We start from the raw sequence: 25,513 nt of genomic DNA on the forward strand, positions 1-25,513 counted from the left end.
AACCTTTAACTCAACTGTCAGTATCTGAAATTCAGTATCTGAAGTGTCTTTTCTATGACAGTCTCTGCCAGAATGCCAGGAGCTAGTCCACATAGGGCCTGGGTACCTCAGACGGTAGAACATCAGACTTTTAATCTGAGGGTCCAGGGTTCAAGTCCCTGTTCAGGCGACAATGAAATGAATTTAGGTGGTTACAATCTAGACTCTAGTGACTACTTTTCTCTAAACGGTATCTGTGCAACCAACCAGACTTGTAAGTTGGACCACATCAGCTTTTTACATGTTTGCCTCATGAGACCTGAAAGAGTTAAAGTTTACCTCAACTGTCAGTATCTGAAGTGTCAGTACCTGAAGTGTCAGTATCTGAAGTGTCAGTATCTGATTTGTCTTTTCTATGACAGTCTCTGCCAGAATGCCAGGAGCTAGTCCACATAGGGCCTGGGTAGCTCAGACGGTAGAGCATCAGACTTTTAATCTGAGGGTCCAGGATTCAAGTCCCTGTTCAGGTGACAATGAAATGAATTTAGGTGGTTATAATCCAGACTCTTGTAGAATATTTTCTCCAAACGGCATCTGTGCAACCAACCAGACTTATAAGTTGGACAATATCAGGTTTTTACATGTTTGCCTCATGACACCTGAAAAAGTTAACCTTTACCTCAACTGTCAGTACCTGAAGTGTCAGTACCTGAAGTGTCAGTACCTGAAGTGTCAGTACCTGAAGTGTCAGTACCTGAAGTGTCAGTACCTGAAGTGTCAGTACCTGAAGTGTCAGTACTCGAAGTGTCAGTACCTGAAGTGTCAGTACCTGAAGTGTCTTTTCTATACCAGTCTCTGCCTGAATGCCAGTAGCTAGTCCACATAGGTCCTGGGTAGCTCAGACGGTAGAGCGTCAGACTTTTAATCTGAGGGTCCAGGGTTCAAGTCCCTGTTCAGGCGACACTGAAATGAATTTAGGTGGTTACAATCTAGACTCCACTGGATAGTTTTCTCCAAACGGCATCTGTGCAACCAACCAGACTTGTAAGTTGGACAACATCAGCTTTTTACATGTTTGCCTCATGAGACCTGAAACTGTCAGTATCTGAAATTCAGTATCTTAAATTTAGTATCTGAAGTGTCAGTATCTGATTTGTGTTTTCTATGACAGTCTCTGCCAGAATGCCAGGAGCTAGTCCACATAGGGTCTGGGTAGCTCAGACGGTAGAGCATTAGACTTTTAATCTGAGGGTCCAGGGTTCAAGTCCCTGTTCAGGTGACAATGAAATGAATTTAGGTGGTTACAATCTAGACTCTAGTGACTACTTTTCTCTAAACGGTATCTGTGCAACCAACCAGACTTGTAAGTTGGACCACATCAGCTTTTTACATGTTTGTCTCATGAGACCTGTAAGAGTTAACGTTTACCTCAACTGTCAGTATCTGAAGTGTCAGTATCTGAAGTGTCAGTATCTGAAGTGTCAGTATCTGAAGTGTCAGTATCTGAAGTGTCAGTATCTGAAGTGTCAGTATCTGAAGTGTCAGTATCTGAAGTGTCAGTATCTGAAGTGTCAGTACCTGAAGTGTCAGTATCTGATTTGTCTTTTCTATGACAGTCTGTGCCAGAATGCCAGGAGCTAGATAACATAGGGCCTGGGTAGCTCAGACGGTAGAGCATCAGACTTTTAATCTGAGGGTCCAGGGTTAAAGTCTCTGTTCAGGCGACAATGAAATGAATTTAGGTGGTTACAATCTAGACTCTACTGGATAGTTTTCTCCAAACGGCATCTGTGCAACCAACCAGACTTGTAAGTTGGACAACATCAGCTTTTTAAATGTTTGCCTCATGAGACCTGAAAAAGTTAACCTTTACCTCAATTTTCAGTATCTGAAATTCAGTATCTGGTGTCTTTTCTATGCCAGTCTCTGCCAGAATGCCAGGAGCTAGTCCACATGGGGCCTGGGTAGCTCAGACGGTAGAGCATCAGACTTTTAATATTAGGGTCCAGGGTTCAAGTCCCTGTTCAGGTGACAATAAAATGAATTTAGGTGGTTACAATCTAGACTCTACTAGATAGTTTCCTCCAAACAGCATTTGTGCAACCAACCAGACTTGTAAGTTGGACAACATCAGGTTTTTACATGTTTGCCTCATGAGACCTGAAAAAGTTGACCTATACCTCAACTGTAAGTATCTGAAATTCAGTATCTGAAGTGTCTTTTATATGCCAGTCTCTGCCAGAATGCCAGGAGCTAGTCCACATAGGGCCTGGGTAGCTCAGACGGTAGAGCATCAGACTTTTAATCTGAGGGTCCAGGGTTCAAGTCCCTGTTCAGGCGACAATGAAATGAATTTAGGTGGTTACAATCTAGACTCTAGTGACTACTTTTCTCTAAACGGTATCTGTGCAACCAACCAGACTTGTAAGTTGGACCACATCAGCTTTTTACATGTTTGTCTCATGAGACCTGAAAGAGTTAAAGTTTACCTCAACTGTCAGTATCTGAAGTGTCAGTATCTGAAGTGTCAGTACCTGAAGTGTCAGTACCTGAAGTGTCAGTACCTGAAGTGTCAGTACCTGAAGTGTCAGTATCTGATTTGTCTTTTCTATGACAGTCTCTGCCAGAATGCCAGGAGCTAGTCCACATAGGGCCTGGGTAGCTCAGACGGTAGAGCATCAGACTTTTAATCTGAGGGTCCAGGGTTCAAGTCCCTGTTCAGGCGACAATGAAATGAATTTAGGTGGTTACAATCTAGACTCTACTGGATAGTTTTCTCCAAACGGAATCTGTGCAACCAACCAGACTTGTAAGTTGGACAACATCAGCTTTTTACATGTTTGCCTCATGAGACCTGAAAAAGTTAACCTTTACCTCAACTGTCAGTACCTGAAGTTTCAGTATCTGAAGTCTCAGTACCTGAAGTCTCAGTACCTGAAGGGTCAGTATCTGAAGTGTCAGTATCTGATTTGTCTTTTCTATGCCAGTCCTTGCCAGAATGCCAGGAGCTAGTCCACATAGGGCTTGGGTAGCTCAGACGGTAGAGCATCAGACTTTTAATCTGAGGGTCCAGGGTTCAAGTCCCTGTTCAGGCGACAATGAAATGAATTTAGGTGGTAACAATCTAGACTCTACTGGATAGTTTTCTCCAAACGGCATCTGTGCAACCAACCAGACCTGTAAGTTGGACAACATCAGCTTTTTACATGTTTGCCTCATGAGACCTGAAAAAGTTAACCTTTACCTCAACTGTCAGTACCTGAAGTGTCAGTATCTGAAGTGTCAGTATCTGAAGTGTCAGTATCTGATTTGTCTTTTCTATGACAGTCTCTGCCAGAATGCCAGGAGATAGTCCTCATAGGGCCTGGGTAGCTCAGACGGTAGAGCATCAGACTTTTAATCTGAGGGTCCAGGGTTCAAGTCCCTGTTCAGGCGACAATGAAATGAATTTAGGTGGTTACAATCTAGACTCTAGTGACTACTTTTCTCTAAACGGTATCTGTGCAACCAACCAGACTTGTAAGTTGGACAGCATCAGGTTTTTACATGTTTGCCTCATGAGACCTGAAAAAGTTAACCTTTACCTCAACTGTCAGTACCTGAAGTGTCAGTACCTGAAGTGTCAGTATCTGAAGTGTCAGTATCTGAAGTCTCAGTACCTGAAGTCTCAGTACCTGAAGGGTCAGTATCTGAAGTGTCAGTATCTGATTTGTCTTTTCTATGCCAGTCCTTGCCAGAATGCCAGGAGCTAGTCCACATAGGGCCTGGGTAGCTCAGACGGTAGAGCATCAGACTTTTAATCTGAGGGTCCAGGGTTCAAGTCCCTGTTCAGGTGATAATGAAATGAATTTAGGTGGTTACAATCCAGACTCTACTGGATAGTTTTCTCCAAACGGCATCTGTGCAACCAACCAGACTTGTAAGTTGGACAACATCAGCTTTTTACATGTTTCCCTCATGAGACCTGAAGAAGTTAACCTTTAACTCAACTGTCAGTATCTGAAATTCAGTATCTGAAGTGTCTTTTCTATGACAGTCTCTGCCAGAATGCCAGGAGCTAGTCCACATAGGGCCTGGGTACCTCAGACGGTAGAACATCAGACTTTTAATCTGAGGGTCCAGGGTTCAAGTCCCTGTTCAGGCGACAATGAAATGAATTTAGGTGGTTACAATCTAGACTCTAGTGACTACTTTTCTCTAAACGGTATCTGTGCAACCAACCAGACTTGTAAGTTGGACCACATCAGCTTTTTACATGTTTGCCTCATGAGACCTGAAAGAGTTAAAGTTTACCTCAACTGTCAGTATCTGAAGTGTCAGTACCTGAAGTGTCAGTATCTGAAGTGTCAGTACCTGAAGTGTCAGTACCTGAAGTGTCAGTACCTGAAGTGTCAGTATCTGATTTGTCTTTTCTATGACAGTCTCTGCCAGAATGCCAGGAGCTAGTCCACATAGGGCCTGGGTAGCTCAGACGGTAGAGCATCAGACTTTTAATCTGAGGGTCCAGGGTTCAAGTCCCTGTTCAGGCGACAATGAAATGAATTTAGGTGGTTACAATCTAGACTCTACTGGATAGTTTTCTCCAAACGGCATCTGTGCAACCAACCAGACTTGTAAGTTGGACAACATCAGCTTTTTACATGTTTGCCTCATGAGACCTGAAAAAGTTAACCTTTACCTCAACTGTCAGTACCTGAAGTGTCAGTATCTGAAGTCTCAGTACCTGAAGTCTCAGTACCTGAAGGGTCAGTATCTGAAGTGTCAGTATCTGATTTGTCTTTTCTATGCCAGTCCTTGCCAGAATGCCAGGAGCTAGTCCACATAGGGCTTGGGTAGCTCAGACGGTAGAGCATCAGACTTTTAATCTGAGGGTCCAGGGTTCAAGTCCCTGTTCAGGTTATAATGAAATGAATTTAGGTGGTTACAATCCAGACTCTACTGGATAGTTTTCTCCAAACGGCATCTGTGCAACCAACCAGACTTGTAAGTTGGACAACATCAGCTTTTTACATGTTTCCCTCATGAGACCTGAAGAAGTTAACCTTTATCTCAACTGTCAGTATCTGAAATTCAGTATCTGAAGTGTCTTTTCTATGACAGTCTCTGCCAGAATGCCAGGAGCTAGTCCACATAGGGCCTGGGTACCTCAGACGGTAGAACATCAGACTTTTAATCTGAGGGTCCAGGGTTCAAGTCCCTGTTCAGGCGACAATGAAATGAATTTAGGTGGTTACAATCTAGACTCTAGTGACTACTTTTCTCTAAACGGTATCTGTGCAACCAACCAGACTTGTAAGTTGGACCACATCAGCTTTTTACATGTTTGCCTCATGAGACCTGAAAGAGTTAAAGTTTACCTCAACTGTCAGTATCTGAAGTGTCAGTACCTGAAGTGTCAGTATCTGAAGTGTCAGTATCTGATTTGTCTTTTCTATGACAGTCTCTGCCAGAATGCCAGGAGCTAGTCCACATTGGGCCTGGGTACCTCAGACGGTATAGCATCAGACTTTTAATCTAAGGGTCCAGGGTTCAAGTCCCTGTTCAGGCGACAATGAAATGAATTTAGGTGGTTACAATCTAGACTCTACTGGATAGTTTTCTCCGAACGGCATCCGTGCAACCAACCAGACTTGTAAGTTGGACAACATCAGGTTTTTACATGTTTGCCTCATGAGACCTGAAAAAGTTAACCTTTACCTCAATTTTCAGTATCTGAAATTCAGTATCTGGTGTCTTTTCTATGCCAGTCTCTGCCAGAATGCCAGGAGCTAGTCCACATAGGGCCTGGGTAGCTCAGACGGTAGAGCATCAGACTTTTAATCTGAGGGTCCAGGGTTCAAGTCCCTGTTCAGGCGACAATGAAATGAATTTAGGTGGTTACAATCTAGACTCTACTGGATAGTTTTCTCCAAATGGCATCTGTGCAACCAACCAGACTTGTAAGTTGGACAACATCAGCTTTTTACATGTTTGCCTCATGAGTCCTGAAAAAGTTAACCTTTACCTCAACTGTCAGTACCTGAAGTGTCAGTATCTGAAGTGTCAGTATCTGAAGTGTCAGTATCTGATTTGTCTTTTCTATGACAGTCTCTGCCAGAATGCCAGGAGATAGTCCTCATAGGGCCTGGGTAGCTCAGACGGTAGAGCATCAGACTTTTAATCTGAGGGTCCAGGGTTCAAGTCCCTGTTCAGGTGACAATGAAATGAATTTAGGTGGTTACAATCTAGACTCTAGTGACTACTTTTCTCTAAACGGTATCTGTGCAACCAACCAGACTTGTAAGTTGGACCACATCAGCTTTTTACATGTTTGTCTCATGAGACCTGAAAGAGTTAAAGTTTACCTGAACTGTCAGTATCTGAAGTGTCAGTATCTGAAGTGTCAGTACCTGAAGTGTCAATACCTGAAGTGTCAGTATCTGATTTGTCTTTTCTATGACAGTCTCTGCCAGAATGCCAGGAGCTAGTCCGCATAGGGCCTGGGTAGCTCAGACGGTAGAGCATCAGACTTTTAATCTGAGGGTCCAGGGTTCAAGTTCCTGTTCAGGCGACAATGAAATGAATTTAGGTGGTTACAATCTAGACTCTACTGGACAGTTTTCTCCAAACGGCATATGTGCAACCAACCAGACTTGTAAGTTGGACAACATCAGGTTTTTACATGTTTGTCTCATGAGACCTGAAAGAGTTAAAGTTTACCTCAACTGTCAGTATCTGAAGTGTCAGTATCTGAAGTGTCAGTACCTGAAGTGTCAGTACCTGAAGTGTCAGTACCTGAAGTGTCAGTACCTGAAGTGTCAGTATCTGATTTGTCTTTTCTATGACAGTCTCTGCCAGAATGCCAGGAGCTAGATAACATAGGGCCTGGGTAGCTCAGACGGTAGAGCATCAGACTTTTTATCTGAGTGTCCAGGGTTCAAGTCCCTGTTCAGGTGACAATGAAATGAATTTAGGTGGTTACAATCTAGACTCTACTGGATAGTTTTCTCCAAACGGCATCTGTGCAACCAACCAGACTTGTAAGTTGGACAATATCAGCTTTTTACATGTTTGCCTCATGAAACCTGAAAAAGTTAAGCTTTACCTCAACTGTCAGTAACTGAAATTCAGTATCTGAAGTGTCTTTTCTATGCCAGTGTCTGCCAGAATGCCAGGAGCTAGTCCACATAGGGCCTGGGTAGCTCAGACGGTAGAGCATCAGACATTAATTTGAGGGTCCAGGGTTCATGTCCCTGTTCAGGCGACAATGAAATGAATTTAGGTGGTTATAATCCAGACTCTTGTAGAAGATTTCCTCCAAACGGCATCTGTGCAACCAACCAGACTTGTAAGTTGGACAACATCAGCTTTTTACATGTTTCCCTCATGAGACCTGAACAAGTTAACCTTTACCTCAACTGTCAGCACCTGAAGTGTCAGCACCTGAAGTGTCAGCACCTGAAGTGTCAGCACCTGAAGTGTCAGCACCTGAAGTGTCAGCACCTGAAGTGTCAGCACCTGAAGTGTCAGCACCTGAAGTGTCAGCACCTGAAGTGTCAGCACCTGAAGTGTCAGCACCTGAAGTGTCAGCACCTGAAGTGTCAGTACCTGGTTTCTTTTCTATGCCAGTCTCTGCCAGAATGCCAGGAGCTTGTCCACATAGGGCCTGGGTAGCTCAGACGGTAGAGCATCAGACTTTTAATCTGAGGGTCCAGGGTTAAAGTCTCTGTTCAGGCGACAATGAAATGAATTTAGGTGGTTACAATCTAGACTCTACTGGATAGTTTTCTCCAAACGGCATCTGTGCAACCAACCAGACTTGTAAGTTGGACCACAAAAGCTTTTTACATGTTTGTCTCATGAGACCTGAAAGAGTTAAAGTTTACCTAAACTGTCAGTATCTGAAGTGTCAGTACCTGAAGTGTCAGCACCTGAAGTGTCAGCACCTGAAGTGTCAGCATCTGATTTGTCTTTTCTATGCCAGTCATTGCCAGAATGCCAGGAGCTAGTCCACATAGGGCCTGGGTAGCTCAGACGGTAGAGCATCAGACTTTTAATCTGAGGGTCCAGGGTTCAAGTCCCTGTTCAGGCGACAATGAAATGAATTTAGGTGGTTACAATCCAGACTCTACTGGATAGTTTTCTCCAAACGGCATCTGTGCAACCAACCAGACTTGTAAGTTGGACAACATCAGCTTTTTAAATGTTTGCCTCATGAGACCTGAAAAAGTTAACCTTTACCTCAATTTTCAGTATCTGAAATTCAGTATCTGGTGTCTTTTCTATGCCAGTCTCTGCCAGAATGCCAGGAGCTAGTCCACATGGGGCCTGGGTAGCTCAGACGGTAGAGCATCAGACTTTTAATATTAGGGTCCAGGGTTCAAGTCCCTGTTCAGGTGACAATAAAATGAATTTAGGTGGTTACAATCTAGACTCTACTAGATAGTTTCCTCCAAACAGCATTTGTGCAACCAACCAGACTTGTAAGTTGGACAACATCAGGTTTTTACATGTTTGCCTCATGAGACCTGAAAAAGTTGACCTATACCTCAACTGTCAGTATCTGAAATTCAGTATCTTAAATTTAGTATCTGAAGTGTCAGTATCTGATTTGTGTTTTCTATGACAGTCTCTGCCAGAATGCCAGGAGCTAGTCCACATAGGGTCTGGGTAGCTCAGACGGTAGAGCATTAGACTTTTAATCTGAGGGTCCAGGGTTCAAGTCCCTGTTCAGGTGACAATGAAATGAATTTAGGTGGTTACAATCTAGACTCTAGTGACTACTTTTCTCTAAACGGTATCTGTGCAACCAACCAGACTTGTAAGTTGGACCACATCAGCTTTTTACATGTTTGTCTCATGAGACCTGAAAGAGTTAAAGTTTACCTCAACTGTCAGTATCTGAAGTGTCAGTACCTGAAGTGTCAGTACCTGAAGTGTCAGTATCTGATTTGTCTTTTCTATGACAGTCTCCACCAGAATGCCAGGAGCTAGATAACATAGGGCCTGGGTAGCTCAGACAGTAGAGCATCAGACTTTTAATCTAAGGGTCCAGGGTTCAAGTCCCTGTTCAGGCGACAATGAAATGAATTTAGGTGGTTACAATCTAGACTCTACTGGATAGTTTTCTCCAAACGGCATCCGTGCAACCAACCAGACTTGTAAGTTGGACAGCATCAGGTTTTTACATGTTTGCCTCATGAGACCTGAAAAAGTTAACCTTTACCTCAACTGTCAGTACCTGAAGTGTCAGTATCTGAAGTGTCAGTATCTGAAGTCTCAGTACTTGAAGGGTCAGTATCTGAAGTGTCAGTATCTGATTTGTCTTTTCTATGCCAGTCCTTGCCAGAATGCCAGGAGCTAGTCCACATAGGGCCTGGGTAGCTCAGACGGTAGAGCATCAGACTTTTAATCTGAGGGTCCAGGGTTCAAGTCCCTGTTCAGGTGATAATGAAATGAATTTAGGTGGTTACAATCCAGACTCTACTGGATAGTTTTCTCCAAACGGCATCTGTGCAACCAACCAGACTTGTAAGTTGGACAACATCAGCTTTTTACATGTTTCCCTCATGAGACCTGAAGAAGTTAACCTTTAACTCAACTGTCAGTATCTGAAATTCAGTATCTGAAGTGTCTTTTCTATGACAGTCTCTGCCAGAATGCCAGGAGCTAGTCCACATAGGGCCTGGGTACCTCAGACGGTAGAACATCAGACTTTTAATCTGAGGGTCCAGGGTTCAAGTCCCTGTTCAGGCGACAATGAAATGAATTTAGGTGGTTACAATCTAGACTCTAGTGACTACTTTTCTCTAAACGGTATCTGTGCAACCAACCAGACTTGTAAGTTGGACCACATCAGCTTTTTACATGTTTGCCTCATGAGACCTGAAAGAGTTAAAGTTTACCTCAACTGTCAGTATCTGAAGTGTCAGTACCTGAAGTGTCAGTATCTGAAGTGTCAGTATCTGATTTGTCTTTTCTATGACAGTCTCTGCCAGAATGCCAGGAGCTAGTCCACATAGGGCCTGGGTAGCTCAGACGGTAGAGCATCAGACTTTTAATCTGAGGGTCCAGGATTCAAGTCCCTGTTCAGGTGACAATGAAATGAATTTAGGTGGTTATAATCCAGACTCTTGTAGAATATTTTCTCCAAACGGCATCTGTGCAACCAACCAGACTTATAAGTTGGACAATATCAGGTTTTTACATGTTTGCCTCATGACACCTGAAAAAGTTAACCTTTACCTCAACTGTCAGTACCTGAAGTGTCAGTACCTGAAGTGTCAGTACCTGAAGTGTCAGTACCTGAAGTGTCAGTACCTGAAGTGTCAGTACTCGAAGTGTCAGTACCTGAAGTGTCAGTACCTGAAGTGTCTTTTCTATACCAGTCTCTGCCTGAATGCCAGTAGCTAGTCCACATAGGTCCTGGGTAGCTCAGACGGTAGAGCGTCAGACTTTTAATCTGAGGGTCCAGGGTTCAAGTCCCTGTTCAGGCGACACTGAAATGAATTTAGGTGGTTACAATCTAGACTCCACTGGATAGTTTTCTCCAAACGGCATCTGTGCAACCAACCAGACTTGTAAGTTGGACAACATCAGCTTTTTACATGTTTGCCTCATGAGACCTGAAACTGTCAGTATCTGAAATTCAGTATCTTAAATTTAGTATCTGAAGTGTCAGTATCTGATTTGTGTTTTCTATGACAGTCTCTGCCAGAATGCCAGGAGCTAGTCCACATAGGGTCTGGGTAGCTCAGACGGTAGAGCATTAGACTTTTAATCTGAGGGTCCAGGGTTCAAGTCCCTGTTCAGGTGACAATGAAATGAATTTAGGTGGTTACAATCTAGACTCTAGTGACTACTTTTCTCTAAACGGTATCTGTGCAACCAACCAGACTTGTAAGTTGGACCACATCAGCTTTTTACATGTTTGTCTCATGAGACCTGTAAGAGTTAACGTTTACCTCAACTGTCAGTATCTGAAGTGTCAGTATCTGAAGTGTCAGTATCTGAAGTGTCAGTATCTGAAGTGTCAGTATCTGAAGTGTCAGTATCTGAAGTGTCAGTATCTGAAGTGTCAGTATCTGAAGTGTCAGTACCTGAAGTGTCAGTATCTGATTTGTCTTTTCTATGACAGTCTGTGCCAGAATGCCAGGAGCTAGATAACATAGGGCCTGGGTAGCTCAGACGGTAGAGCATCAGACTTTTAATCTGAGGGTCCAGGGTTAAAGTCTCTGTTCAGGCGACAATGAAATGAATTTAGGTGGTTACAATCTAGACTCTACTGGATAGTTTTCTCCAAACGGCATCTGTGCAACCAACCAGACTTGTAAGTTGGACAACATCAGCTTTTTAAATGTTTGCCTCATGAGACCTGAAAAAGTTAACCTTTACCTCAATTTTCAGTATCTGAAATTCAGTATCTGGTGTCTTTTCTATGCCAGTCTCTGCCAGAATGCCAGGAGCTAGTCCACATGGGGCCTGGGTAGCTCAGACGGTAGAGCATCAGACTTTTAATATTAGGGTCCAGGGTTCAAGTCCCTGTTCAGGTGACAATAAAATGAATTTAGGTGGTTACAATCTAGACTCTACTAGATAGTTTCCTCCAAACAGCATTTGTGCAACCAACCAGACTTGTAAGTTGGACAACATCAGGTTTTTACATGTTTGCCTCATGAGACCTGAAAAAGTTGACCTATACCTCAACTGTAAGTATCTGAAATTCAGTATCTGAAGTGTCTTTTATATGCCAGTCTCTGCCAGAATGCCAGGAGCTAGTCCACATAGGGCCTGGGTAGCTCAGACGGTAGAGCATCAGACTTTTAATCTGAGGGTCCAGGGTTCAAGTCCCTGTTCAGGCGACAATGAAATGAATTTAGGTGGTTACAATCTAGACTCTAGTGACTACTTTTCTCTAAACGGTATCTGTGCAACCAACCAGACTTGTAAGTTGGACCACATCAGCTTTTTACATGTTTGTCTCATGAGACCTGAAAGAGTTAAAGTTTACCTCAACTGTCAGTATCTGAAGTGTCAGTATCTGAAGTGTCAGTACCTGAAGTGTCAGTACCTGAAGTGTCAGTACCTGAAGTGTCAGTACCTGAAGTGTCAGTATCTGATTTGTCTTTTCTATGACAGTCTCTGCCAGAATGCCAGGAGCTAGTCCACATAGGGCCTGGGTAGCTCAGACGGTAGAGCATCAGACTTTTAATCTGAGGGTCCAGGGTTCAAGTCCCTGTTCAGGCGACAATGAAATGAATTTAGGTGGTTACAATCTAGACTCTACTGGATAGTTTTCTCCAAACGGAATCTGTGCAACCAACCAGACTTGTAAGTTGGACAACATCAGCTTTTTACATGTTTGCCTCATGAGACCTGAAAAAGTTAACCTTTACCTCAACTGTCAGTACCTGAAGTTTCAGTATCTGAAGTCTCAGTACCTGAAGTCTCAGTACCTGAAGGGTCAGTATCTGAAGTGTCAGTATCTGATTTGTCTTTTCTATGCCAGTCCTTGCCAGAATGCCAGGAGCTAGTCCACATAGGGCTTGGGTAGCTCAGACGGTAGAGCATCAGACTTTTAATCTGAGGGTCCAGGGTTCAAGTCCCTGTTCAGGCGACAATGAAATGAATTTAGGTGGTAACAATCTAGACTCTACTGGATAGTTTTCTCCAAACGGCATCTGTGCAACCAACCAGACCTGTAAGTTGGACAACATCAGCTTTTTACATGTTTGCCTCATGAGACCTGAAAAAGTTAACCTTTACCTCAACTGTCAGTACCTGAAGTGTCAGTATCTGAAGTGTCAGTATCTGAAGTGTCAGTATCTGATTTGTCTTTTCTATGACAGTCTCTGCCAGAATGCCAGGAGATAGTCCTCATAGGGCCTGGGTAGCTCAGACGGTAGAGCATCAGACTTTTAATCTGAGGGTCCAGGGTTCAAGTCCCTGTTCAGGCGACAATGAAATGAATTTAGGTGGTTACAATCTAGACTCTAGTGACTACTTTTCTCTAAACGGTATCTGTGCAACCAACCAGACTTGTAAGTTGGACAGCATCAGGTTTTTACATGTTTGCCTCATGAGACCTGAAAAAGTTAACCTTTACCTCAACTGTCAGTACCTGAAGTGTCAGTACCTGAAGTGTCAGTATCTGAAGTGTCAGTATCTGAAGTCTCAGTACCTGAAGTCTCAGTACCTGAAGGGTCAGTATCTGAAGTGTCAGTATCTGATTTGTCTTTTCTATGCCAGTCCTTGCCAGAATGCCAGGAGCTAGTCCACATAGGGCCTGGGTAGCTCAGACGGTAGAGCATCAGACTTTTAATCTGAGGGTCCAGGGTTCAAGTCCCTGTTCAGGTGATAATGAAATGAATTTAGGTGGTTACAATCCAGACTCTACTGGATAGTTTTCTCCAAACGGCATCTGTGCAACCAACCAGACTTGTAAGTTGGACAACATCAGCTTTTTACATGTTTCCCTCATGAGACCTGAAGAAGTTAACCTTTAACTCAACTGTCAGTATCTGAAATTCAGTATCTGAAGTGTCTTTTCTATGACAGTCTCTGCCAGAATGCCAGGAGCTAGTCCACATAGGGCCTGGGTACCTCAGACGGTAGAACATCAGACTTTTAATCTGAGGGTCCAGGGTTCAAGTCCCTGTTCAGGCGACAATGAAATGAATTTAGGTGGTTACAATCTAGACTCTAGTGACTACTTTTCTCTAAACGGTATCTGTGCAACCAACCAGACTTGTAAGTTGGACCACATCAGCTTTTTACATGTTTGCCTCATGAGACCTGAAAGAGTTAAAGTTTACCTCAACTGTCAGTATCTGAAGTGTCAGTATCTGAAGTGTCAGTATCTGAAGTGTCAGTACCTGAAGTGTCAGTACCTGAAGTGTCAGTACCTGAAGTGTCAGTATCTGATTTGTCTTTTCTATGACAGTCTCTGCCAGAATGCCAGGAGCTAGTCCACATAGGGCCTGGGTAGCTCAGACGGTAGAGCATCAGACTTTTAATCTGAGGGTCCAGGGTTCAAGTCCCTGTTCAGGCGACAATGAAATGAATTTAGGTGGTTACAATCTAGACTCTACTGGATAGTTTTCTCCAAACGGCATCTGTGCAACCAACCAGACTTGTAAGTTGGACAACATCAGCTTTTTACATGTTTGCCTCATGAGACCTGAAAAAGTTAACCTTTACCTCAACTGTCAGTACCTGAAGTGTCAGTATCTGAAGTCTCAGTACCTGAAGTCTCAGTACCTGAAGGGTCAGTATCTGAAGTGTCAGTATCTGATTTGTCTTTTCTATGCCAGTCCTTGCCAGAATGCCAGGAGCTAGTCCACATAGGGCTTGGGTAGCTCAGACGGTAGAGCATCAGACTTTTAATCTGAGGGTCCAGGGTTCAAGTCCCTGTTCAGGTTATAATGAAATGAATTTAGGTGGTTACAATCCAGACTCTACTGGATAGTTTTCTCCAAACGGCATCTGTGCAACCAACCAGACTTGTAAGTTGGACAACATCAGCTTTTTACATGTTTCCCTCATGAGACCTGAAGAAGTTAACCTTTATCTCAACTGTCAGTATCTGAAATTCAGTATCTGAAGTGTCTTTTCTATGACAGTCTCTGCCAGAATGCCAGGAGCTAGTCCACATAGGGCCTGGGTACCTCAGACGGTAGAACATCAGACTTTTAATCTGAGGGTCCAGGGTTCAAGTCCCTGTTCAGGCGACAATGAAATGAATTTAGGTGGTTACAATCTAGACTCTAGTGACTACTTTTCTCTAAACGGTATCTGTGCAACCAACCAGACTTGTAAGTTGGACCACATCAGCTTTTTACATGTTTGCCTCATGAGACCTGAAAGAGTTAAAGTTTACCTCAACTGTCAGTATCTGAAGTGTCAGTACCTGAAGTGTCAGTATCTGAAGTGTCAGTATCTGATTTGTCTTTTCTATGACAGTCTCTGCCAGAATGCCAGGAGCTAGTCCACATTGGGCCTGGGTACCTCAGACGGTATAGCATCAGACTTTTAATCTAAGGGTCCAGGGTTCAAGTCCCTGTTCAGGCGACAATGAAATGAATTTAGGTGGTTACAATCTAGACTCTACTGGATAGTTTTCTCCGAACGGCATCCGTGCAACCAACCAGACTTGTAAGTTGGACAACATCAGGTTTTTACATGTTTGCCTCATGAGACCTGAAAAAGTTAACCTTTACCTCAATTTTCAGTATCTGAAATTCAGTATCTGGTGTCTTTTCTATGCCAGTCTCTGCCAGAATGCCAGGAGCTAGTCCACATAGGGCCTGGGTAGCTCAGACGGTAGAGCATCAGACTTTTAATCTGAGGGTCCAGGGTTCAAGTCCCTGTTCAGGCGACAATGAAATGAATTTAGGTGGTTACAATCTAGACTCTACTGGATAGTTTTCTCCAAATGGCATCTGTGCAACCAACCAGACTTGTAAGTTGGACAACATCAGCTTTTTACATGTTTGCCTCATGAGTCCTGAAAAAGTTAACCTTTACCTCAACTGTCAGTACCTGAAGTGTCAGTATCTGAAGTGTCAGTATCTGAAGTGTCAGTATCTGATTTGTCTTTTCTATGACAGTCTCTGCCAGAATGCCAGGAGATAGTCCTCATAGGGCCTGGGTAGCTCAGACGGTAGAGCATCAGACTTTTAATCTGAGGGTCCAGGGTTCAAGTCCCTGTTCAGGTGACAATGAAATGAATTTAGGTGGTTACAATCTAGACTCTAGTGACTACTTTTCTCTAAACGGTATCTGTGCAACCAACCAGACTTGTAAGTTGGACCACATCAGCTTTTTACATGTTTGTCTCATGAGACCTGAAAGAGTTAAAGTTTACCTGAACTGTCAGTATCTGAAGTGTCAGTATCTGAAGTGTCAGTACCTGAAGTGTCAATACCTGAAGTGTCAGTATCTGATTTGTCTTTTCTATGACAGTCTCTGCCAGAATGCCAGGAGCTAGTCCGCATAGGGCCTGGGTAGCTCAGACGGTAGAGCATCAGACTTTTAATCTGAGGGTCCAGGGTTCAAGTTCCTGTTCAGGCGACAATGAAATGAATTTAGGTGGTTACAATCTAGACTCTACTGGACAGTTTTCTCCAAACGGCATATGTGCAACCAACCAGACTTGTAAGTTGGACAACATCAGGTTTTTACATGTTTGTCTCATGAGACCTGAAAGAGTTAAAGTTTACCTGAAGTGTCAGTACCTGAAGTGTCTTTTCTATACCAGTCTCTGCCTGAATGCCAGTAGCTAGTCCACATAGGGCCTGGGTAGCTCAGACGGTAGAGCATCAGACTTTTAATCTGAGGGTCCAGTGTTCAAGTCCCTGTTCAGGCGACAATGAAATGAATTTAGGTGGTTACAATCTAGACTCCACTGGATAGTTTTCTCCAAACGGCATCTGTGCAACCAACCAGACTTGTAAGTTGGACAACATCAGCTTTTTACATGTTTCCCTCATGAGACCTGAAACTGTCAGTATCTGAAATTCAGTATCTGAAATTCAGTATCTGAAGTGTCATAACTGATTTGTGTTTTCTATGACAGTCTCTGCCAGAATGCCAGGAGCTAGTCCACATAAGGCCTGGGTAGCTCAGACGGTAGAGCATCAGACGTGGTTGGACAAGATCAGCTTTTTACATGTTTGCCTCATGAGACCTGAAAAAGTTAACCTTTACCTCAACTGTCAGTACCTGAAGTGTCAGTATCTGAAGTGTCAGTATCTGAAGTGTCAGTATCTGATTTGTCTTTTCTATGACAGTCTCTGCCAGAATGCCAGGAGCTAGATAACATAGGGCCTGCGTAGCTCAGACGGTAGAGCATCAGACTTTTTATCTGAGGGTCCAGGGTTCAAGTCCCTGTTCAGGTGACAATGAAATGAATTTAGGTGGTTACAATCTAGACTCTACTGGAAAGTTTCCTCCAAACGGCATTTGTGCAACCAACCAGACTTGTAAGTTGGACAACATCAGGTTTTTACATGTTTGCCTCATGAGACCTGAAAAAGTTAACCTTTACCTCAACTGTCAGTATCTGAAATTCAGTATCTGAAATGTCTTTTCTATGCCAGTCTCTGTCAGAATGCCAGGAGCTAGTCCACATAGGGACTGGGTAGCTCAGACGGTAGAGCATCAGATATTAATCTGAGGGTCCAGGGTTCAAGTCCCTGTTCAGGCGACAATGAAATGAATTTAGGTGGTTATAATCCAGACTCTTGTAGAACATTTTCTCCAAACGGCATCTGTGCAACCAACCAGACTTGTAAGTTGGACAACATCAGCTCTTTACATGTTTCCCTCATGAGACCTGAAGAAGTTAACCTTTACCTCAACTGTCAGTACCTGAAGTGTCAGCACCTGAAGTGTCAGTACCTGAAGGGTCAGTATCTGAAGTGTCAGTATCTGATTTGTCTTTTCTATGCCAGTCCTTGCCAGAATGCCAGGAGCTAGTCCACATAGGGCCTGGGTAGCTCAGACGGTAGAGCATCAGACTTTTAATCTGAGGGTCCAGGGTTCAAGTCCCTGTTCAGGTGATAATGAAATGAATTTAGGTGGTTACAATCCAGACTCTACTGGATAGTTTTCTCCAAACGGCATCTGTGCAACCAACCAGACTTGTAAGTTGGACAACATCAGGTTTTTACATGTTTGCCTAATGAGACCTGAAAAAGTTAACCTTTACCTCAACTGTCAGTATCTGAAATTCAGTATCTGAAGTGTCTTTTCTATGCCAGTCTCTGCCAGAATGCCAGGAGCTAGATAACATAGGGCCTGGGTAGCTCAGACGGTAGAGCATCAGACTTTTAATCTGAGGGTCCAGGGTTCAAGTCCCTGTTCAGGCAACAATGAAATGAATTTAGGTGGTTATAATCCAGACTCTTGTAGAATATTTTCTCCAAAAGGCATCTGTGCAACCAACCAGACTTGTAAGTTGGACCACATCAGCTTTTTACATGTTTGCCTCATGAGACCTGAAAGAGTTAAAGTTTACCTCAACTGTCAGTATCTGAAGTGTCAGTACCTGAAGTGTCAGTATCTGAAGTGTCAGTATCTGATTTGTCTTTTCTATGACAGTCTCTGCCAGAATGCCAGGAGCTAGTCCACATAGGGCCTGGGTAGCTCAGACGGTATATCATCAGACTTTTAATCTAAGGGTCCAGGGTTCAAGTCCCTGTTCAGGCGACAATGAAATGAATTCAGGTGGTTACAATCTAGACTCTACTGGATAGTTTTCTCCAAACGGCATCCGTGCAACCAACCAAACTTGTAAATTGGACAACATCAGGTTTTTACATGTTTGCCTCATGAGACCTGAAAAAGTTAACCTTTACCTCAATTTTCAGTATCTGAAATTCAGTATCTGGTGTCTTTTCTATGCCAGTCTCTGCCAGAATGCCAGGAGCTAGTCCACATATGGCCTGGGTAGCTCAGACGGTAGAGCATCAGACTTTTAATCTGAGGGTCCAGGGTTCAAGTCCCTGTTCAGGCGACAATGAAATGAATTTAGGTGGTTACAATCTAGACTCTAGTGACTACTTTTCTCTAAACGGTATCTGTGCAACCAACCAGACTTGTAAGTTGGACAGCATCAGGTTTTTACATGTTTGCCTCATGAGACCTGAAAAAGTTAACCTTTACCTCAACTGTCAGTACCTGAAGTGTCAGTACCTGAAGTGTCAGTACCTGAAGTGTCAGTACCTGAAGTGTCAGTACCTGAAGTGTCAGTACCTGAAGTCTCAGTACCTGAAGTCTCAGTACCTGAAGGGTCAGTATCTGAAGTGTCAGTATCTGATTTGTCTTTTCTATGCCAGTCCTTGCCAGAATGCCAGGAGCTAGTCCACATAGGGCCTGGGTAGCTCAGACGGTAGAGCATCAGACTTTTAATATGAGGGTCCAGGGTTCAAGTCCCTGTTCAGGTGATAATGAAATGAATTTAGGTGGTTACAATCCAGACTCTACTGGATAGTTTTCTCCAAACAGCATCTGTGCAACCAACCAGACTTGTAAGTTGGACAACATCAGCTTTTTACATGTTTCCCTCATGAGACCTGAAGAAGTTAACCTTTAACTCAACTGTCAGTATCTGAAATTCAGTATCTGAAGTGTCTTTTCTATGACAGTCTCTGCCAGAATGCCAGGAGCTAGTCCACATAGGGCCTGGGTACCTCAGACGGTAGAACATCAGACTTTTAATCTGAGGGTCCAGGGTTCAAGTCCCTGTTCAGGCGACAATGAAATGAATTTAGGTGGTTACAATCTAGACTCTAGTGACTACTTTTCTCTAAACGGTATCTGTGCAACCAACCAGACTTGTAAGTTGGACCACATCAGCTTTTTACATGTTTGCCTCATGAGACCTGAAGTGTCAGTACCTGAAGTGTCAGTACCTGATGTGTCAGTACCTGAAGTGTCAGTACCTGAAGTGTCAGTACTCGAAGTGTCAGTACCTGAAGTGTCAGTACCTGAAGTGTCTTTTCTATACCAGTCTCTGCCTGAATGCCAGTAGCTAGTCCACATAGGTCCTGGGTAGCTCAGACGGTAGAGCGTCAGACTTTTAATCTGTGGGTCCAGGGTTCGAGTCCCTGTTCAGGCGTCAATGAAATGAATTTAGGTGGTTACAATCTAGACTCCACTGGATAGTTTTCTCCAAACGGCATCTGTGCAACCAACCAGACTTGTAAGTTGGACAACATCAGCTTTTTACATGTTTCCCTCATGAGACCTGAAGAAGTTAACCTTTACCTCAACTGTCAGTACCTCAACTGTCAGTACCTGAAGTGTCAGTACCTGAAGTGTCAGTACCTGAAGTGTCAGTACCTGAAGTGTCAGTACCTGAAGTGTCAGTACCTGAAGTGTCTTTTCTATACCAGTCTCTGCCTGAATGCCAGTAGCTAGTCCAAATATGGCCTGGGTAGCTCAGACGGTAGAGCATCAGACTTTTAATCTGAGGGTCCAGGGTTCAAGTCCCTGTTCAGGCGACACTGAAATGAATTTAGGTGGTTACAATCTAGACTCCACTGGATAGTTTTCTCCAAACGGCATCTGTGCAACCAACCAGACTTGTAAGTTGGACAACATCAGCTTTTTACATGTTTGCCTCATGAGACCTGAAACTGTCAGTATCTGAAATTCAGTATCTTAAATTTAGTATCTGAAGTGTCAGTATCTGATTTGTGTTTTCTATGACAGTCTCTGCCAGAATGCCAGGAGCTAGTCCACATAGGGTCTGGGTAGCTCAGACGGTAGAGCATTAGACTTTTAATCTGAGGGTCCAGGGTTCAAGTCCCTGTTCAGGTGACAATGAAATGAATTTAGGTGGTTACAATCTAGACTCTAGTGACTACTTTTCTCTAAACGGTATCTGTGCAACCAACCAGACTTGTAAGTTGGACCACATCAGCTTTTTACATGTTTGTCTCATGAGACCTGTAAGAGTTAAAGTTTACCTCAACTGTCAGTATCTGAAGTGTCAGTACCTGAAGTGTCAGTATCTGAAGTGTCAGTATCTGATTTGTCTTTTCTATGACAGTCTCTGCCAGAATGCCAGGAGCTAGTCCACATAGGGCCTGGGTACCTCAGACGGTATAGCATCAGACTTTTAATCTAAGGGTCCAGGGTTCAAGTCCCTGTTCAGGCGACAATGAAATGAATTTAGGTGGTTACAATCTAGACTCTACTGGATAGTTTTCTCCAAACGGCATCCGTGCAACCAACCAGACTTGTAAGTTGGACAACATCAGGTTTTTACATGTTTGCCTCATGAGACCTGAAAAAGTTAACCTTTACCTCAATTTTCAGTATCTGAAATTCAGTATCTGGTGTCTTTTCTATGCCAGTCTCTGCCAGAATGCCAGGAGCTAGTCCACATAGGGCCTGGGTAGCTCAGACGGTAGAGCATCAGACTTTTAATCTGAGGGTCCAGGGTTCAAGTCCCTGTTCAGGCGACAATGAAATGAATTTAGGTGGTTACAATCTAGACTCTACTGGATAGTTTTCTCCAAACGGCATCTGTGCAACCAACCAGACTTGTAAGTTGGACAACATCAGCTTTTTACATGTTTGCCTCATGAGACCTGAAAAAGTTAACCTTTACCTCAACTGTCAGTACCTGAAGTGTCAGTATCTGAAGTGTCAGTATCTGAAGTGTCAGTATCTGATTTGTCTTTTCTATGACAGTCTCTGCCAGAATGCCAGGAGATAGTCCTCATAGGGCCTGGGTAGCTCAGACGGTAGAGCATCAGACTTTTAATCTGAGGGTCCAGGGTTCAAGTCCCTGTTCAGGTGACAATGAAATGAATTTAGGTGGTTACAATCTAGACTCTAGTGACTACTTTTCTCTAAACGGTATCTGTGCAACCAACCAGACTTGTAAGTTGGACCACATCAGCTTTTTACATGTTTGTCTCATGAGACCTGAAAGAGTTAAAGTTTACCTGAACTGTCAGTATCTGAAGTGTCAGTATCTGAAGTGTCAGTACCTGAAGTGTCAATACCTGAAGTGTCAGTATCTGATTTGTCTTTTCTATGACAGTCTCTGCCAGAATGCCAGGAGCTAGTCCACATAGGGCCTGGGTAGCTCAGACGGTAGAGCATCAGACTTTTAATCTGAGGGTCCAGGGTTCAAGTCCCTGTTCAGGCGACAATGAAATGAATTTAGGTGGTTACAATCTAGACTCTACTGGACAGTTTTCTCCAAACGGCATATGTGCAACCAACCAGACTTGTAAGTTGGACAACATCAGGTTTTTACATGTTTGTCTCATGAGACCTGAAAGAGTTAAAGTTTACCTGAAGTGTCAGTACCTGAAGTGTCTTTTCTATACCAGTCTCTGCCTGAATGCCAGTAGCTAGTCCACATAGGGCCTGGGTAGCTCAGACGGTAGAGCATCAGACTTTTAATCTGAGGGTCCAGTGTTCAAGTCCCTGTTCAGGCGACAATGAAATGAATTTAGGTGGTTACAATCTAGACTCCACTGGATAGTTTTCTCCAAACGGCATCTGTGCAACCAACCAGACTTGTAAGTTGGACAACATCAGCTTTTTACATGTTTCCCTCATGAGACCTGAAGAAGTTAACCTTTACCTCAACTGTCAGTACCTGAAGTGTCAGTACCTGAAGTGTCAGTACCTGAAGTGTCAGTACCTGAAGTGTCTTTTCTATACCAGTCTCTGCCTGAATGCCAGTAGCTAGTCCAAATATGGCCTGGGTAGCTCAGACGGTAGAGCATCAGACTTTTAATCTGAGGGTCCAGGGTTCAAGTCCCTGTTCAGGCGACACTGAAATGAATTTAGGTGGTTACAATCTAGACTCCACTGGATAGTTTTCTCCAAACGGCATCTGTGCAACCAACCAGACTTGTAAGTTGGACAACATCAGCTTTTTACATGTTTGCCTCATGAGACCTGAAACTGTCAGTATCTGAAATTCAGTATCTTAAATTTAGTATCTGAAGTGTCAGTATCTGATTTGTGTTTTCTATGACAGTCTCTGCCAGAATGCCAGGAGCTAGTCCACATAGGGTCTGGGTAGCTCAGACGGTAGAGCATTAGACTTTTAATCTGAGGGTCCAGGGTTCAAGTCCCTGTTCAGGTGACAATGAAATGAATTTAGGTGGTTACAATCTAGACTCTAGTGACTACTTTTCTCTAAACGGTATCTGTGCAACCAACCAGACTTGTAAGTTGGACCACATCAGCTTTTTACATGTTTGTCTCATGAGACCTGTAAGAGTTAAAGTTTACCTCAACTGTCAGTATCTGAAGTGTCAGTACCTGAAGTGTCAGTATCTGAAGTGTCAGTATCTGATTTGTCTTTTCTATGACAGTCTCTGCCAGAATGCCAGGAGCTAGTCCACATAGGGCCTGGGTACCTCAGACGGTATAGCATCAGACTTTTAATCTAAGGGTCCAGGGTTCAAGTCCCTGTTCAGGCGACAATGAAATGAATTTAGGTGGTTACAATCTAGACTCTACTGGATAGTTTTCTCCAAACGGCATCCGTGCAACCAACCAGACTTGTAAGTTGGACAACATCAGGTTTTTACATGTTTGCCTCATGAGACCTGAAAAAGTTAACCTTTACCTCAATTTTCAGTATCTGAAATTCAGTATCTGGTGTCTTTTCTATGCCAGTCTCTGCCAGAATGCCAGGAGCTAGTCCACATAGGGCCTGGGTAGCTCAGACGGTAGAGCATCAGACTTTTAATCTGAGGGTCCAGGGTTCAAGTCCCTGTTCAGGCGACAATGAAATGAATTTAGGTGGTTACAATCTAGACTCTACTGGATAGTTTTCTCCAAACGGCATCTGTGCAACCAACCAGACTTGTAAGTTGGACAACATCAGCTTTTTACATGTTTGCCTCATGAGACCTGAAAAAGTTAACCTTTACCTCAACTGTCAGTACCTGAAGTGTCAGTATCTGAAGTGTCAGTATCTGAAGTGTCAGTATCTGATTTGTCTTTTCTATGACAGTCTCTGCCAGAATGCCAGGAGATAGTCCTCATAGGGCCTGGGTAGCTCAGACGGTAGAGCATCAGACTTTTAATCTGAGGGTCCAGGGTTCAAGTCCCTGTTCAGGTGACAATGAAATGAATTTAGGTGGTTACAATCTAGACTCTAGTGACTACTTTTCTCTAAACGGTATCTGTGCAACCAACCAGACTTGTAAGTTGGACCACATCAGCTTTTTACATGTTTGTCTCATGAGACCTGAAAGAGTTAAAGTTTACCTGAACTGTCAGTATCTGAAGTGTCAGTATCTGAAGTGTCAGTACCTGAAGTGTCAATACCTGAAGTGTCAGTATCTGATTTGTCTTTTCTATGACAGTCTCTGCCAGAATGCCAGGAGCTAGTCCACATAGGGCCTGGGTAGCTCAGACGGTAGAGCATCAGACTTTTAATCTGAGGGTCCAGGGTTCAAGTCCCTGTTCAGGCGACAATGAAATGAATTTAGGTGGTTACAATCTAGACTCTACTGGACAGTTTTCTCCAAACGGCATATGTGCAACCAACCAGACTTGTAAGTTGGACAACATCAGGTTTTTACATGTTTGTCTCATGAGACCTGAAAGAGTTAAAGTTTACCTGAAGTGTCAGTACCTGAAGTGTCAGTACCTGAAGTGTCTTTTCTATACCAGTCTCTGCCTGAATGCCAGTAGCTAGTCCACATAGGGCCTGGGTAGCTCAGACGGTAGAGCATCAGACTTTTAATCTGAGGGTCCAGTGTTCAAGTCCCTGTTCAGGCGACAATGAAATGAATTTAGGTGGTTACAATCTAGACTCCACTGGATAGTTTTCTCCAAACGGCATCTGTGCAACCAACCAGACTTGTAAGTTGGACAACATCAGCTTTTTACATGTTTGCCTCATGAGACCTGAAACTGTCAGTATCTGAAATTCAGTATCTGAAATTCAGTATCTTAAATTCAGTATCTGAAGTGTCATAACTGATTTGTGTTTTCTATGACAGTCTCTGCCAGAATGCCAGGAGCTAGTCCACATAAGGCCTGGGTAGCTCAGACGGTAGAGCATCAGACGTGGTTGGACAAGATCAGCTTTTTACATGTTTGCCTCATGAGACCTGAAAAAGTTAACCTTTACCTCAACTGTCAGTACCTGAAGTGTCAGTATCTGAAGTGTCAGTATCTGAAGTGTCAGTATCTGATTTGTCTTTTCTATGACAGTCTCTGCCAGAATGCCAGGAGCTAGATAACATAGGGCCTGCGTAGCTCAGACGGTAGAGCATCAGACTTTTTATCTGAGGGTCCAGGGTTCAAGTCCCTGTTCAGGTGACAATGAAATGAATTTAGGTGGTTACAATCTAGACTCTACTGGATAGTTTCCTCCAAACGGCATTTGTGCAACCAACCAGACTTGTAAGTTGGACAACATCAGGTTTTTACATGTTTGCCTCATGAGACCTGAAAAAGTTAACCTTTACCTCAACTGTCAGTATCTGAAATTCAGTATCTGAAATGTCTTTTCTATGCCAGTCTCTGTCAGAATGCCAGGAGCTAGTCCACATAGGGACTGGGTAGCTCAGACGGTAGAGCATCAGTTATTAATCTGAGGGTCCAGGGTTCAAGTCCCTGTTCAGGCGACAATGAAATGAATTTAGGTGGTTATAATCCAGACTCTTGTAGAATATTTTCTCCAAACGGCATCTGTGCAACCAACCAGACTTGTAAGTTGGACAACATCAGCTCTTTACATGTTTCCCTCATGAGACCTGAAGAAGTTAACCTTTACCTCAACTGTCAGTACCTGAAGTGTCAGCACCTGAAGTGTCAGTACCTGAAGGGTCAGTATCTGAAGTGTCAGTATCTGATTTGTCTTTTCTATGCCAGTCCTTGCCAGAATGCCAGGAGCTAGTCCACATAGGGCCTGGGTAGCTCAGACGGTAGAGCATCAGACTTTTAATCTGAGGGTCCAGGGTTCAAGTCCCTGTTCAGGTGATAATGAAATGAATTTAGGTGGTTACAATCCAGACTCTACTGGATAGTTTTCTCCAAACGGCATCTGTGCAAC

General features: G+C 43.4%; 1 protein-coding gene and 36 non-coding genes across 38 annotated transcripts in view; all 37 read left to right on the top strand.

The window, feature by feature from the left end:
• itpr3 (inositol 1,4,5-trisphosphate receptor, type 3) overlaps positions 1–25,513 on the top strand; it is a 135,211-nt gene that overhangs the window by 65,092 nt on the left and 44,606 nt on the right. The window lies entirely within an intron of this gene.
• Positions 867–939, top strand: trnak-uuu (transfer RNA lysine (anticodon UUU)). The gene has a single exon. It is a non-coding gene; the product is annotated as a tRNA-Lys (tRNA).
• On the top strand, positions 2,247–2,319 carry trnak-uuu (transfer RNA lysine (anticodon UUU)). Its single transcript has one exon. It is a non-coding gene; the product is annotated as a tRNA-Lys (tRNA).
• Positions 2,632–2,704, top strand: trnak-uuu (transfer RNA lysine (anticodon UUU)). Its single transcript has one exon. It is a non-coding gene; the product is annotated as a tRNA-Lys (tRNA).
• Positions 3,002–3,074, top strand: trnak-uuu (transfer RNA lysine (anticodon UUU)). Its single transcript has one exon. It is a non-coding gene; the product is annotated as a tRNA-Lys (tRNA).
• On the top strand, positions 3,342–3,414 carry trnak-uuu (transfer RNA lysine (anticodon UUU)). The gene has a single exon. It is a non-coding gene; the product is annotated as a tRNA-Lys (tRNA).
• On the top strand, positions 3,742–3,814 carry trnak-uuu (transfer RNA lysine (anticodon UUU)). The gene has a single exon. It is a non-coding gene; the product is annotated as a tRNA-Lys (tRNA).
• trnak-uuu (transfer RNA lysine (anticodon UUU)) lies at positions 4,436–4,508 on the top strand. The gene has a single exon. It is a non-coding gene; the product is annotated as a tRNA-Lys (tRNA).
• On the top strand, positions 4,806–4,878 carry trnak-uuu (transfer RNA lysine (anticodon UUU)). Its single transcript has one exon. It is a non-coding gene; the product is annotated as a tRNA-Lys (tRNA).
• On the top strand, positions 5,762–5,834 carry trnak-uuu (transfer RNA lysine (anticodon UUU)). The gene has a single exon. It is a non-coding gene; the product is annotated as a tRNA-Lys (tRNA).
• Positions 6,102–6,174, top strand: trnak-uuu (transfer RNA lysine (anticodon UUU)). Its single transcript has one exon. It is a non-coding gene; the product is annotated as a tRNA-Lys (tRNA).
• On the top strand, positions 6,457–6,529 carry trnak-uuu (transfer RNA lysine (anticodon UUU)). The gene has a single exon. It is a non-coding gene; the product is annotated as a tRNA-Lys (tRNA).
• On the top strand, positions 7,978–8,050 carry trnak-uuu (transfer RNA lysine (anticodon UUU)). Its single transcript has one exon. It is a non-coding gene; the product is annotated as a tRNA-Lys (tRNA).
• On the top strand, positions 9,333–9,405 carry trnak-uuu (transfer RNA lysine (anticodon UUU)). The gene has a single exon. It is a non-coding gene; the product is annotated as a tRNA-Lys (tRNA).
• On the top strand, positions 10,382–10,454 carry trnak-uuu (transfer RNA lysine (anticodon UUU)). Its single transcript has one exon. It is a non-coding gene; the product is annotated as a tRNA-Lys (tRNA).
• trnak-uuu (transfer RNA lysine (anticodon UUU)) lies at positions 11,747–11,819 on the top strand. Its single transcript has one exon. It is a non-coding gene; the product is annotated as a tRNA-Lys (tRNA).
• trnak-uuu (transfer RNA lysine (anticodon UUU)) lies at positions 12,132–12,204 on the top strand. Its single transcript has one exon. It is a non-coding gene; the product is annotated as a tRNA-Lys (tRNA).
• On the top strand, positions 12,502–12,574 carry trnak-uuu (transfer RNA lysine (anticodon UUU)). Its single transcript has one exon. It is a non-coding gene; the product is annotated as a tRNA-Lys (tRNA).
• trnak-uuu (transfer RNA lysine (anticodon UUU)) lies at positions 12,842–12,914 on the top strand. Its single transcript has one exon. It is a non-coding gene; the product is annotated as a tRNA-Lys (tRNA).
• Positions 13,242–13,314, top strand: trnak-uuu (transfer RNA lysine (anticodon UUU)). The gene has a single exon. It is a non-coding gene; the product is annotated as a tRNA-Lys (tRNA).
• On the top strand, positions 13,936–14,008 carry trnak-uuu (transfer RNA lysine (anticodon UUU)). Its single transcript has one exon. It is a non-coding gene; the product is annotated as a tRNA-Lys (tRNA).
• Positions 14,306–14,378, top strand: trnak-uuu (transfer RNA lysine (anticodon UUU)). Its single transcript has one exon. It is a non-coding gene; the product is annotated as a tRNA-Lys (tRNA).
• On the top strand, positions 15,262–15,334 carry trnak-uuu (transfer RNA lysine (anticodon UUU)). The gene has a single exon. It is a non-coding gene; the product is annotated as a tRNA-Lys (tRNA).
• Positions 15,602–15,674, top strand: trnak-uuu (transfer RNA lysine (anticodon UUU)). The gene has a single exon. It is a non-coding gene; the product is annotated as a tRNA-Lys (tRNA).
• trnak-uuu (transfer RNA lysine (anticodon UUU)) lies at positions 15,957–16,029 on the top strand. Its single transcript has one exon. It is a non-coding gene; the product is annotated as a tRNA-Lys (tRNA).
• On the top strand, positions 17,447–17,519 carry trnak-uuu (transfer RNA lysine (anticodon UUU)). The gene has a single exon. It is a non-coding gene; the product is annotated as a tRNA-Lys (tRNA).
• On the top strand, positions 17,756–17,828 carry trnak-uuu (transfer RNA lysine (anticodon UUU)). The gene has a single exon. It is a non-coding gene; the product is annotated as a tRNA-Lys (tRNA).
• Positions 18,403–18,475, top strand: trnak-uuu (transfer RNA lysine (anticodon UUU)). Its single transcript has one exon. It is a non-coding gene; the product is annotated as a tRNA-Lys (tRNA).
• On the top strand, positions 19,892–19,964 carry trnak-uuu (transfer RNA lysine (anticodon UUU)). Its single transcript has one exon. It is a non-coding gene; the product is annotated as a tRNA-Lys (tRNA).
• trnak-uuu (transfer RNA lysine (anticodon UUU)) lies at positions 20,858–20,930 on the top strand. Its single transcript has one exon. It is a non-coding gene; the product is annotated as a tRNA-Lys (tRNA).
• trnak-uuu (transfer RNA lysine (anticodon UUU)) lies at positions 21,198–21,270 on the top strand. Its single transcript has one exon. It is a non-coding gene; the product is annotated as a tRNA-Lys (tRNA).
• trnak-uuu (transfer RNA lysine (anticodon UUU)) lies at positions 21,553–21,625 on the top strand. The gene has a single exon. It is a non-coding gene; the product is annotated as a tRNA-Lys (tRNA).
• Positions 22,188–22,260, top strand: trnak-uuu (transfer RNA lysine (anticodon UUU)). Its single transcript has one exon. It is a non-coding gene; the product is annotated as a tRNA-Lys (tRNA).
• trnak-uuu (transfer RNA lysine (anticodon UUU)) lies at positions 23,154–23,226 on the top strand. Its single transcript has one exon. It is a non-coding gene; the product is annotated as a tRNA-Lys (tRNA).
• trnak-uuu (transfer RNA lysine (anticodon UUU)) lies at positions 23,494–23,566 on the top strand. The gene has a single exon. It is a non-coding gene; the product is annotated as a tRNA-Lys (tRNA).
• trnak-uuu (transfer RNA lysine (anticodon UUU)) lies at positions 23,849–23,921 on the top strand. The gene has a single exon. It is a non-coding gene; the product is annotated as a tRNA-Lys (tRNA).
• trnak-uuu (transfer RNA lysine (anticodon UUU)) lies at positions 25,368–25,440 on the top strand. Its single transcript has one exon. It is a non-coding gene; the product is annotated as a tRNA-Lys (tRNA).

This window comes from Channa argus, chromosome 13 (genome assembly GCF_033026475.1).
Source record: "Channa argus isolate prfri chromosome 13, Channa argus male v1.0, whole genome shotgun sequence".
NCBI classification, from domain to species: Eukaryota; Metazoa; Chordata; class Actinopteri; order Anabantiformes; family Channidae; genus Channa; species Channa argus.